Source organism: Macrotis lagotis, chromosome 2, assembly GCF_037893015.1.
Source record: "Macrotis lagotis isolate mMagLag1 chromosome 2, bilby.v1.9.chrom.fasta, whole genome shotgun sequence".
Classification (NCBI taxonomy): domain Eukaryota; kingdom Metazoa; phylum Chordata; class Mammalia; order Peramelemorphia; family Peramelidae; genus Macrotis; species Macrotis lagotis.
The window spans coordinates 262,972,414-262,985,899 of record NC_133659.1 but is presented as its reverse complement, the minus strand read 5'-3'; the positions used below and the strand labels follow the sequence as shown (position 1 = coordinate 262,985,899).

Genomic DNA, 13,486 nt, shown 5'->3' with positions numbered 1-13,486 from the left:
GTCATTTTGCCACTATCTGGTTCAGGTTCCTCCTTTGTAACATGGGAATCATAATAGCACCTGCCTCCCTAAGAAATTGTTGTCAGGATAAAATGAGATAACAATTTTAAAGATTTTAATATGGTGCCTGATTCACAGGAAGCCTTATGTAAACAACCGCTCTCAGTTATTATTACAAGGCCATCTTTGTGACACCAGAGCTTCACCAGAAAGTAGCATGGGATCCTTTTGAATAGAATTCTTGACATGGTCAGATTCCCCCGTTAGGTTACTCTCATCAAAATTCTCATATTGTTCCCTTGTACCAGGATGCCATCTGCAGGCAACAGGTCACCTCTATAAAAAGAGGAAGGAGACAGGGAGAGAAAATGGAGACTGATCATAAGAAACAAAGAGAGAAGGTGGAAAGGTGTAGTCCTAGTCTCCTCTAGGAGACTTCTTCCACAGAGGTTCCCTACAGGACATTAGAAAAGCAAGTACCATGTAAATATCTAGGGGAAAATATAGCCCTGATCACCAAGAACAAAGACCCTGCCAGATCTCCATGGGCTCTGGTTATGCTGTTCGTGTTGAGGCCCTAAGTGGGACACAGAAAACTACACTGGTTATTCCACAGAGCATCAAGCTTGCATTAAATTTCATCATCGTAGGATCTCAGACTATTACTTTACCAAAGGACTTACAACTTACCCAGAAGCTGACAAGGAAGAATATAAACTGCCCAGTTTCTTTCAATATGTCTTAGACTCCTTCTAGTACTATAAGATGGAGGAGAAAACCAATCTTGCCCATCAAACAATGATACAGAAAAGACAAAACAGAAACAGAGAATGGAGACAGCAAAATTACAACTGAAGGGAAGTGACCTCTAGCTAGGGGGAGAATTTTGCATCAGGTCTTTAATACAGAACTGAAAATACTGTTAGTGCACCACTGAAACAATTGAACCTGGGACTTAAATTACAAGAACACAATTTTAATTATTACACTTAATTTTAATAATTAAAATATGAAGCTGCCACAAGGTGGCATCATCACTCTTGTTACTTTATCTGAATTAAAGTTGTTCTCCACTCTGTCCCCTCTTTTTTTCTCCCCCGCCCCACTCTCCAACTGTGGCAAGCTCCCCAAGCAGTATCCTTGCAGTATCTCGCTATCTCATTGCTTCCTCAATTGAAATAGGGTACAAAAATTACTAGTGTTGGCTAGGGAGAATAGAAACTTGTCTGAAAAATAGGTAGACTAGGAGGCGTATCAACAGCATGGATTGTCACCATATTTTATTTGGATTATATCTACCACCACGATCTCCATCACAGGCAATTGTATGATCTGGCCTTTGTGGATGACAGCGAGCTTCTGTTCTTGCTCGATGAGACTCTGCAGACCTTGCTCCAATCATTGAAGGACATCACCAGCACCACGATGGGGACTTGAGAATAGGATAGCTGCCCCTGGGATCCAGCTGGCCTCTAACTCAACCTTTCCAGAAGTTATGGCTTGGCTACATTCTATTTCATAAGGAAAGGAAAACGGGGACACAGAGATCACTTCAAAGGCCCTTGTGGGTATGTTAAGTAAAGCTAATGCTTTCACTAACCCTCTCTAGGACAGGTGAGACCCGGTAGGATGGAGGAAGGTAGGCAGACTTCTGGGAAGAGGAACCACTACTGCTGAGAAAACCTAGTTTAGGTATCTACTCATTATCTGCACCTCCACAATGTTAACCTGAAAGGAGTCAGAGATGCCATAGTTCCTATGTCTGTGCTTGTGCAAATGACCGGCAAGTCGCCTCTAAATAACCATCTGAGTCTAAGAAAGTCAGATTACTTCTGCTCAACAGATTGAGCAACTTCCCATGATGCCAAGCACTTAGGGTTGCACTTTAAGGAGCGGGGGCTTTGTAAGATTACAATAGTCTATTTGTCACTGTCGTGGAAATGGACCTCATTAAGTATTGGACAAAATGTCCAAATGAAATCTGAATTAACTAGACCTATTCCTTGACTAATCATTCTGGGGAGAGAGGAGAAAAAATATCTAAGTGGAGATAGTTTAACAATAAACCTATATTAATTGCCTACTGCTTGGATTGAGCTAGTATCTTGTCCAGTTCTTAGACACTCACACTCATTGCTGTCTTCAAGAGGCTGGTAGAAGGACAGGCCTAGAGAGATGACTGTTGCGACCTCTAGAATGATGTTTGTGGCATTTTGTAGAGCCTCCCATACTAACTTCCAAAAGGTCTTGGGTTTTTTCTCTTCTTTTGTTCTTTTTCTTTTTTTTTAGGTTTTTACAAGGCAAACAGGGTTAAGTGGCTTGCCCAAGGCCACACGGCTAGGTAATTATTAAGGGTCTGAGACCAGATTTGAACCCAGGTACTACTGACTCCAGGGCCGGTGCTTTATCCACTACACCACCTAGCCGCCACAGGTCTTTGTTTTTTAAGGGGAATGAAACTTTTTCCAAAAACCCTCTTGCATCTGTCCAGATCATCAGGGCTCCCAGACAATGCTGAACAAAGGAAAGGGGGTAGGTCATGGAAGAAAAAAAAATAAAGATCTTAGAAGCAATTTTAAGCCAAAAGGTTCTACCTTCCCCAAACAAACCTAACTACCCTCCTTCTTTGGCCTATAGGAAGATTCTTTAAGAAGTCAGATCATTTACAGCCTATTTCCATGCAGCCAAGGATGCCAAGAATAGTCAAGACCTACTTTTCTTGGCTCAGATAGCATCAACCTAAATCTAATAATGCCTTATGGGTTCCATTAGCATTTTCCAAAGTTGCATATTCAAACTGAACATACCATAGCACCATAGAAAACTGTTCTTAGAGTCAAAAGTCTTGGGCTCCAGTCCTTGGCTCCTTTCCCATTCTAACCCTGTGACACTAAGAAAAATAATCACCTCCAATAACCTTAGGGAACTCTTTTGGACCAAGTTGCTCGGTAAGTGCTGATCTGCATTGGTTGAAGGTACTTAATCAATGAAATCACAGCCCCCAAACTCTTCAATTACCATTTGACTGCTTTCCCTTTCATGTCCTCCTTTACAACTCTTATAGGGACACTAAATAGTCACAAGGAGCAAGGAGTATGTGAAGTACAATATCAAGCTTGTGAAATTCCTGTATAGAAAGGGGTCCCTGACATCCTTCTGGGCCCTGAGAAATTCCTTAGAAATATAACTTTGGCTAGGCACCTTTGGGTCTGAAAATAGTCTGATAGGACACGAGGGGTGATGGATATACCATAAAATTGTCTAAAGATTTACAAAGCACCCTTGTTAGCCTAACTATCTTGCTGTATCTGTTAAATTCCAGAACTGCCTCCCCCTTACCCAGATGCAGCTGGAACCATAAGATAGTAAATTCCTGACTCCATCCATCCCAGAAAATGTTCAATCGTTATGCAAAGACCCTAACCCCTTCTCACCCCTATCTATATGGAACCCTATGTTTACATATGTATATGTCAAGATAATATATCTAACTGCTGTCTTTGCTTTTTTTGGTATCTTGCTTACTCTCAGTAGCCTCCCCGCCCAACACTATAAAAACCCTATCCCCTGCACACTTAGGTACTGTCTGATTTGGGTACTCAATCCCCAGACTGTCCCTGGGAATAAAGATCTCCAAACGTATCAAATTCTGGTCACTTTATCACTCTTTAGGTGGAAGCCTTTTATGCCAATGTTCTGTTGTAGTGAAGGCACTGCCTAGTGCAAAAACAGGAACTTTCAATGAGGATGGTAAAGCCAAAGTGAAGGAAAGTCAGCCACAGGCTATAACTTGGTCCTTGACTGTTTAACATCCAGTGTCTTCTGATTTTTGGAATGGGAACTCTTTGAGAATCATATTACAGATAGTATTATCAGTGAGCAAGACTGTAGAAAATTGGAGACAGGATCTTTGATGTTGTTGATAGCTCAAGAGAATCTAATCTACTCTCATCCATGTTCCTCACACATCTAGCAAATTGAACTACTCTATTTTTGTTTGTTTTTGAAAGATTTTATTTATTTTGAATTTTACAATTTTCCCCCTAATCTTGCTTCCCTCCTCCCACCCCTGTAGAAGGCAGTCTGTTAGTCTTTACATTGCTTCCATGGTATACACTGATCTAAGTTGAATGTTATGAGAGAGAAATCATAAGCTTAAGGCAGAAACAAAGTATGAGATATAGCAGAATTACATAATAAGATAACTTTTTTTTTTAAATTAAAGGTAATAGTCTTTGGTCTCCGTAAAGCTTTCTCAGAATACAGATGCCATTGTCCATCACAGATAGCCTAAAATTGTGCCTGATTGTTACCCTTGTGGTTTGACCAAGTCCATCAAGGTTGATCATCACTCCCATATTGCTGTTAGGGTGTACAATGTTTTTCTGGTTCTGATCATCTCACTCAGCATCAGTTCATGCAAATCCCTCCAGGTTTCCCTGAATTTCCATCCCTCCTGGTTTCTAATTGAACAATAGTGTTCCATCACATACATATAATGAAGTTTATTAAGCCATTCCCTAACTGATGGGCATTTCCTCAGTTTCCATTTCTTTGCCACCACAAACAGAGCTGCTATGAACATTTTTGTACAGGTGATGTTTTACCCTTTTTCATAATCTCTTCAGGGTAAAATCCCAGTAGTGATATTGCTGGAACAAAGGGCATGCACATTTTTGTTGCCTTTTGGGCATAAATCCAAACTGCTCTCCAAAAAGGTTGGATGAGTTGGATGACACAATGTTAGTGTCGCAGATTTCCCACATCCCTTCCAACATTGATCATTGTCCTTTCTGGTCATATTGGCCTGTCTGAGAGGTTTGAGGTGGTATATCAGAGATGTTTTAATTTGCTAATTAATTTTAATTTAATACTGATTTAGAGCAATTTTTCATATGACTACGGATTGCTTTGATCTCCTCATCTGTAAATTGCCTTTGCACATCCTTTGACCATTTGTCAATTGAGTAATGGTTTATCTTTTAAAAAAATTGGAATCAGTTCTCTGTATGTTTTAGAAATGAGTCCTTTGTGAGAAATATTAAGCATTAAAATTGTTAACCAAGATCAAAAGAAACATAGTAAATTGGGAAAGTGTTTTGTCTCTGTAAAACCTTGTTAATTTAATGTAATAAAAGTTGTCTAGTTTATTTTTAATGGTTTTCTCCATCTCTTTCTTGGTCATAAACTGCTTCCATTTCCATAGATCTGAACTTCTCCTTGATTTCCTAACTTGCTTAAAATCTTGCTTTTTATGTCTAGATCCTGTATCCATTTTGATACTATCCTGATATAGGGTATGAGGTGTTGGTCTAATCCAAGTTTCTGCCATACTAACTTCCAATTTTCCCAACATTTTTTATCAAAAAGAGTTTTTTTTCTTCCAATAGCTGGACTCTTTTAGTTTATGAAACAGAAGGTTAATATAATCAATTCATGGTTTTGCACATAGTCTATTCTACTGATCTACCACTCTCTTTCTTAGCCAATACCAGACAGTTTTGATGACTGATACTTTATAATTTTAGAACTGGTAGGCCTAAGCCACCTTCTTTTGGACTGTGTTCCACCAAATCAGTGGAGATTCTTGACTTTACTTCTCTATATTTACTTAACAGTTTTTTCTAACTCATGAAAGAAAGCAATTTTTTTTTTTAATTTTGATTGGTAAGGCACTAAAGAAGTAGTTTAATTTTGGTGGAATTCTCATTTTTATTATATTTCCTCAGTCTATCCATGGGTAGTTGATATTTTTCCAGTTTTTTAAATCTGATTTATTTGTGTGAGAAGTGTTTTGAAATTGTTTTCAAAAAGTTTCTGAGTCTGCCTTGACAGGTAGCTCCCAGGTATTTTATATTGTCTGAAGTTACTTTGGATGGGATTTCTCTTTCTAGCTTTTTCTGCTGCATCTTACTAGTCATATATAGAAATATTAAGGATTTATGAGTGTTCTTTTATATCCTGTGACCTTGCTAAAGTTGCTAATTGTTTTATTTTAGGTTTTTGCAAGGCAAATGGTGGCTTGCCCAAGACCACACAGCTAGGTAATTATTAAGTGTTTGAGACCGGATTTAAACCCAGGTATTCCTCCAGGGCCCATGCTTTAACTACTGTACCACCTAGCCACCCCAAAAGTTGCTAATTATTTCTAGTAGTTTTTTAGATTATTTTTAAATTATTTTTTGGGATTCTCTAGGTATACCATATCATCCACAAAAGTGAGAGTTTTATCTCTTCCTTCCCAATTCTAATTCTTTTGATTTATTTTCCTTCTCTTATTGCTGAAGTCAATATTTCTAATACAATATTGAATAGTATTAGTGATAATGGGCATCCTTGTTTCACCCCTGAACTTACTAGAAATGCCTCTAGCCTGTCCCCATTGCATATAATGCTTGTTAATGGTTTCAGATAAATACTGCTTATTATTCTAAGGAAAAATCCCTACACTCTCTAATGGTGTTTTTTTTTTCCATTTTTTCCCCCAAGGCAAATGGGATTAAGTGGTTTGCCCAAGGCCACACAGCTAGGTAATTATTAAGTGTCTAAGGCCAGATTTGAACTCAGGTACTCCTGACTCCAGGGCCGGTGCTCTATCCACTGCACCACCTAGCCGCCCCTCTCTCTGGTGTTTTTAGAATTAATGCATGCTGTATTTTTTCAAAAGCTTTTTCAGCATCTATTGATATAATCATATGATTTCTGATAGGTTTGTTATTGATAAAATTATACTAATAATTTTCCTAATATTGACCTAATCCTGCAGTCCTGGGATAAATCTTACTTGATCATAATGTATTATCCTAGTGGTACCTTGTAGTCATTTTGCTAAAATTTTATTTAAGATGAAGTATCCCCGTCTATAATTATTATCTCATCTAGGCCTCACAGTAACCTGGGAAGTCTGATTTCCTCAATTTTACAGAGGCACATAGTTTACAATGACTTGCTCATGGATCTAGTACAGTTAATAACTCATGTCTTCCTGACTCTAGGCCCTGTGACACTGGCACTTGGGGAAAAGAAAACTTGTGAACCAGCTCTTTCCCACCCTTTAACCACTATCCCCCATCACTAATATTCTCTGGGCATTTCCTCTGCCCTTTCCTCTGATTTTTAAGCCCTCAGACACATATACACAGACTACCCAGCTGGTCTCTACCCCTTTGGAGGGTCTAAATAAAGGGTCTACGTTCAGGTTCATTAATAGTCCTTGAATAGAAACTCATCTTTATGCTTAATTTCCCTTTCCCCCCCAACAAGGGTGAGACAGCCTAGCAGAGGTATGTGATGGCTCTTCAGGACTCAGAGGACTCGGGGCCTAATCACAGATCTCTCCATTTGAGTGGTGGGTTGAAGGTTTTGGCAGTTACTGGCAGTTAAAGATACGGGGGAGGGTGTCTGTCTTAAGAGATGATAGAAGAATCAGTGAGGAGAGACAGTCCATTTAGACATAAGTCAGAAAGAGGTAGTCTGGGACAATATAGATAAAATGTCTATCAACTTAGATATGCGTTTACAAAGAGGCGATGGAGAATGAGTTAGTCTCAACTGCTTTGGAATGAGCACACCTAGGAGTTCTTCACAAATCCACTCAGTAATTCAATCATAGGAAATACCATGCTATGTGTAGGGAAAGAGGGTCCTGGAAGTCAGGAGACGTAGGCTAGAAGCTCCAGCTCTGTCAAGTATTAACCCTATGTACCAACAGAAGTCATTTCACCACGGGGTCTGAGTTTGTGGCTCTGCAAAAGATTAATATATGTAGCTTTCCTATTTTTAAGGTTGTTGTGAAGAAAATACTTTGTAAACTGAAGAGGCATAGATAAATATAGTCTTTTATAATGATAAATGTTCTTTTTTCCTCACAGAGAGAGAAAAATTAGTAGGCCTCTCCAAACACAAAAGCTAAAAGTTGACTGTGGAGTAGAAGCCAAACCACCTCAAGCTCATTCTTGAAGGCAGGCAACTATATTTTTCTGTGGAAGATGATGTCATACATCAATAGGTTAAATTGAAAACTGCTTCCCTCTGACAGAAGGGGAACCTTTAGATCAGACACTGAGGAAGGAAGCCTTGCTTACATTACATCTTCAGAAAAAAGCCAAAAGTGTCAAAGGACCTGGCACCTAATTAAGAACAAGATAGCAGAATATTTAATTAGCCTTACAAGGATCATAAGAGACAAAGAATATTTGCCCTTCTCCTTCAGTCAGGCACCTAGGGGTAGGCAGGCAGGTAATCCCACCTCTCAACAACAGACACCCTTTGCCTTCTTTCTCCAAATTGTGGGGGAACTCTACCCACACAAGATTCTTGGGGCTTACAGAGTTTTTTCCTCCCCCCCACAGACAAGCAGTTTCTTTTTCTGGGATTTTCCATGTGTGTACAATTGAGGTGGATGAAAAAAAATCTTCCAGATCATTTTCTTCAGCAAAAATAGCAGTCACTTTTTAAAGGGAAAACTGGAGTTTATAGTTCTTTGCCACAATACTATGGATGTAAATTCTTAGCCCCATTTTGCAGATAAAGGAAATTGAGACTCTGAGGGCTGACCCTTGGTTCCAAAGATGATAATCTAGCATCAAAATCTGTCAGATCTGCTTGTTTCTACTGATCTGGCCTGCTTCTTCTATTAGGGATCTTGGGATAATCTAAGCTATGTTAAACTTCAGATCTTTGATTCTGAAGGAGCCTTCAGGGGACTTTGGCATTGGGGGCAGATTGGAATGTCTAAATAGAGTTGGTGGTGTCCATGCCTCAAACCTCCTTCGTACAGACTACTAAGATCAGTCATGCTATAGAATCAGGTTCGATTTAACTCTTCTTTCAAGGTTTGTGTCCAGGTTGGAACAGAAGTTAGTAGACCATCATGCTGGTTCTCAAATTGAACTCTTGAACCTTTCAGAGGGGTTTTAATGTTAGTGCTAACCCTAATGGATCAAGGATTGGATTCTGGATTTAGAAGACAAAGTGATTCCAGCCCTTGCTCTGGGGACAGTCATATCCATATCTTTAAAGGTCCCCAGGTTACATTTTAGCAAAATTTGGATTACATTTTGCATTCCATCAAATAGGAAAGAGACAATCTTGCCTTTCCCCAATCTCCTGAGTAAGGGGGAAGATAGAGTTGAATAAGATCTTCAAAATGGGCAAGAGGCTTTAAGCTCTTGGAAGAAAACTCAAAATGCAAAATTAAATCAACTTATCTAACAGAGTGCTAAGGTGAAAAAAAAGTTCACATCTGTTATCTGACCATCATCAGATACAATCCTGTGACCTTTACTCTTTCATCACCAGGAGAATTCCCTGTCTTCTAGCCCACAACCATCCACCCATCTTCACTCAAAGCTAAAGGCATGAGGAATTCCCAATCTCCCTTACAGTTGGTAATCAATCACAAGGGAAATAGGGCCCATAAAGAAAAGAAATTGAGGCAATAAAGGAGAGATAATCATTTTGCATTCCAGAAAGTATTACTTGAGAGCTCATACTCTATAAAAGGTAGGGTTTATTCCCATTGGCACCAGTTTCTAACTCTTATCTTGAATTCATGTGTTAAGAACAGAGGTGTTATATTCTTCCCTTGCTCCAAAACAAAAACAGCATACAAACACACAAGCATGAAAGTGTCAGTCTATACCTGAAGCTTTTCTTTACTGCATCCACCTTGGAAATTCTATAAAACAACTCCCTTCATACTCTCAGCAAGATGCCATCCTTAAGTTCCAATACCTTCCACATCACTCAAGAAGGCCATGTGTAGCGAGGAGAGTAGAATAGGGAAGAAACAAAATTGTGAAAAAACTGTGTCCCAGTCTTATCAAGAGTCTATGGTGGACTTGTCCCCTAATATTTAGGTAGCTAGTGGAAGTCAAGGCTCAGAAAGATTTGCAGGCCAAATATTGAATTGTAGAAGCTTCTTTTTAGGCATTCTGAGCAGCAGAGTGCTATCATTCTCTCAACTCGCTCAGAGAATGATGGTCTGAGAGTTGTATACAGCTGCCTCAGTGGTGAGGCCTCTAACTCAATGAGGCAACTACCAAAAGAGTAACAATTTTCAGCCCTAGACTCAAAGGAAGTCCCAAACAAGCATTATTACCTACTGATCCCTGGGACGAGAGGGAGTAGGATCCATTTCTCACCTGGCAAGGCTGCCATTAATCAGCTTCAACAATAGCATTCTGGAAGAAGTAGCCTCTCAGCTCCCATTTCTGCCACCACTCCATCTGTTTGGAAAAATACCTCATCTTGCGGCAGCTAGGTGGCGTAGTGTGTAGAGTACCAGCCCTGGAATCAGAAGGACCTGAGTTCAAATAGAGGCTTAGACACTTAATAATCACCTAGCTGTGTGAACTTGGGCAAGTCATTTAACCCCATTGCCTTGCAAAAAAAAAAAAAAGAAGAAGAAAATATCTCACCCTCTCCCATCTAAACAAGAACAGACTGAAAAAACCTGAAACACAGCATTTTTCACATCTATGCTCACATACTACATCCTATGAAGAAAGTAAGATACTCATCCTCTTTACAAAGAAGCCTTAAAGTTTAATGATCTTGACAAGGTTACTTGCATAAGAATAAACATAAAAAGTCAGGACTCTTGACAGTCCCCCATCTCCTGCCACCAATTCTGCCACCACTCTAATGTTGTTATTACTGTGCAGGTTTCCTACCCTCAGTCTGATAAAATCTGAGTCTAGGAATATGCAGATACCTCCTCCTTTTAGTAAAGATGTCCAATAATTATTAAACAAATGCAATTTAAAAACAAGACAGTGATCCAAGGGCTTTGAAACTGAAACTACTGTCCTCAAGGACATTACAATCTTTCTTAAGATATTAAAGCTTTTCTGCTACTACTAGGCAAAGAAGGCAAGACATGGTCTTTCTTATATACCCTCCCCCACACAAGCATGCAAACATACCTAGGTTCATCTAAAATTAGAAGGTCATTTAGTGAAAACTTCATTTTCCAAAGGAAAGTGAGTATTCCTCAGGTTAAGTGATTTGTCCAAGGTCATACAAATAGAAAGAGAAGGAAGGTCAGAATACAACTCTTCCCATTCCAGGGCCTAGGCTCTCTCCAGGATAACATTGTGCTTCCTCAACATTTCCAATGTTAGGTCTATTACCATATACAAGAAATAAGGGACCACTGCATTTCATAGGACTTGGAGCTAGACAGGACATCATAGGTCATCTAGCCCATCCCTCTCAATTTATAAATGAGGACACTGGAGACAAGAGCAGGGAGTGAGTTGTCCAAACTTATACAACTAATAAAAACTAACAAAAAGTTAGGATTGGAACTCGGTTCTTAGCAGTCCAACTCCAGTGTTCTTAGTATTAAAACCCTCTGCTATTTGAAGTAATCAAAACATTAAAAAGCAGGTCACAATCTTGGCCTAGACCAATTGAGTCCCTCCATTGTTTTAGGGGCTAAACCTTTTTCTTCATCTAAAGGACTCTCCCAGACTAGAGAAGGACAAAGGTAACTTCACAATTTGGTGCATAGGCCTATTTTCCTCCCTCTGACCCCTTTGCATATTTATCTCCCTAATGTTTCCAAGTCCACTATCTCCACACACCACATATATTCACCTCGCTTTCCCTACCAGAAGGTTATTAAATCTGATTTAGATTACAGGTGGAAATGTGAATGGTTAGGAAGAGAGAGGGCTCCAGGCTGATGTAGTGCTGCAGACAAACCTTCCTGGAATAATAAACATTTATTTTCTACCTCTGGCCTCCCAGCAGTAGGCACTTTGGGGGTGGAAGGGAAGTTGGTAGAGGAGAGAGCAGTAGAAACTGCAGGCTTTCCTGCTCATTGGCCCCCTTCATTCCACCTGGAGCCCCTGTAGGAGCAAGTTGGACATTTCCCTGAAAAGCTCCAGGTCATCAGATACCTGATTATCTGTCTAGATACCAGTTATCTTTGCCATATTGAGCACCAAGAAGGAACGAAGGAAGAAACAGCAAGAAAGGTAATTAGCCCAAGCCAGAGAGATGTCTGTGTTCTTTGGGGCTGCCCCATCCCCATTTCTTTGTCTTATTTGTGTCCTTTGTAGAGCTCTGCCCTCTAACATGTGTGACCCCTCATGCTAATCTCTAGACAATTTTACCAATTAGTTTGGGCAGGAAGAAGAAAGAGGAGAAAAAGAAAGTCCAAAGAAAAACTTGTGGAGATGTTGAAGGACATATGTAGTCCCCTAGAGTGTTCTAATGACCAGGGTCTCCTTGCTCTTTCTGCAATTCCAGAAAATGTAGGGCTTTTTCCTACATCAGAGGGAACCTCCCTTCACAATCTATGTAAGTTGTTTAGGAGTGATTGGCTTGGATAGTTTAACTTTATTCACCCACCACTGATGTCATCCTAGAAGATTGCATGGAAAAGGAGAACAAGATCTCTTTTCTCTTAACATTCAACACGGTAGCTTGGGAAATTGCAACTTAGATTTTCTCCATCATGTTGTATTACTACTGGTATTTCCTAAGCTGTTACTCGGAGATTCTAGAGGTTCATTCTTCTGGACATTTTTATACTTGTAAAAAGAAGACCTTCCTGAGGATAGGAAGTTTATAACCTCACTTTCTGGTCTTGTCTCATTACTTCCAAGCTAAATTGTCACCTAACTCTGAAATGACTTCTTCTGTTCTTAATGTCTGCTCTGCTTTGATATTGGAAGAGTAGAGTTCAAAATCTGCTCCTTACAGCACCAGCAGAGACATCCCTTCCTTTAATGCATTTCCTACCTGTGTGGGATTCCAGGAAGATAATATCTGATACTTCATCTCTTGGATTCATTTTCCTATAATTTAAAAAATTTTCCCTGAAGGGTAGAATGGGGGAAGAAGAATGAAAAAGGTAGGGATAAGCTCTTCCTTCTCTAAAAGATGATGAATGGTTGTACAAAGCAGCCCATGTCCCTCCTAGGCTACTTTCAAATCTTGGAGGTACATAGGAAAGCCTTGGAACCAAAAGCAAGAACTCAGCCATAAAGGAGTTATTATTGTGGATAATTGGCTTTTCCCAGATCCAGTAGGGAGAGTTACCCCCTCCCCCGATTTTGGAGAATAAATGCCAAATCTTAGATGTTGCCTAACCCATGGATCCAATGACCATCTCTGAAAATTCGCAAATCTACCAAGCAGTCTAACCCCTCACTTACATTTAGTTTCACATCTCCACTTAGTTATTGGACATCTCAAAATGGATGTCAAATAGATATCTTAAGCTATGTCCAAAATTGAACTCAAAAGCTTTCTCCCTAAATTTTCCTATTATTGTTGAGGGTACCACCATCATCCTCAGTCACCCATTCTCCTCAACTCCTCATTCTCTTTGATCCTCCTCCTATTCCAATCTTTTGATAAGGCCTGCTGATAGGATCTTCATAGGATATCTGCTGTCTCCATTTTTCCTCTGATACTGCCAGCACCCCAGTGAAAATTGAAATCATCTCAAGACTGGACTTACAAAAAC

General features: G+C 39.7%; 1 long non-coding RNA gene across 1 annotated transcript; it reads right to left on the bottom strand.

Annotated features, from left to right (window-relative positions):
- Nucleotides 1-974: 974 nt before the first annotated feature.
- LOC141514914 (uncharacterized) lies at nt 975-8,302 on the bottom strand. The gene is made up of 2 exons (XR_012476146.1): nt 2,129-8,302; nt 975-1,511 (listed from the first exon to the last, which is right to left on the bottom strand). It is a non-coding gene; the product is annotated as an uncharacterized LOC141514914 (long non-coding RNA).
- Nucleotides 8,303-13,486: the final 5,184 nt, after the last annotated feature.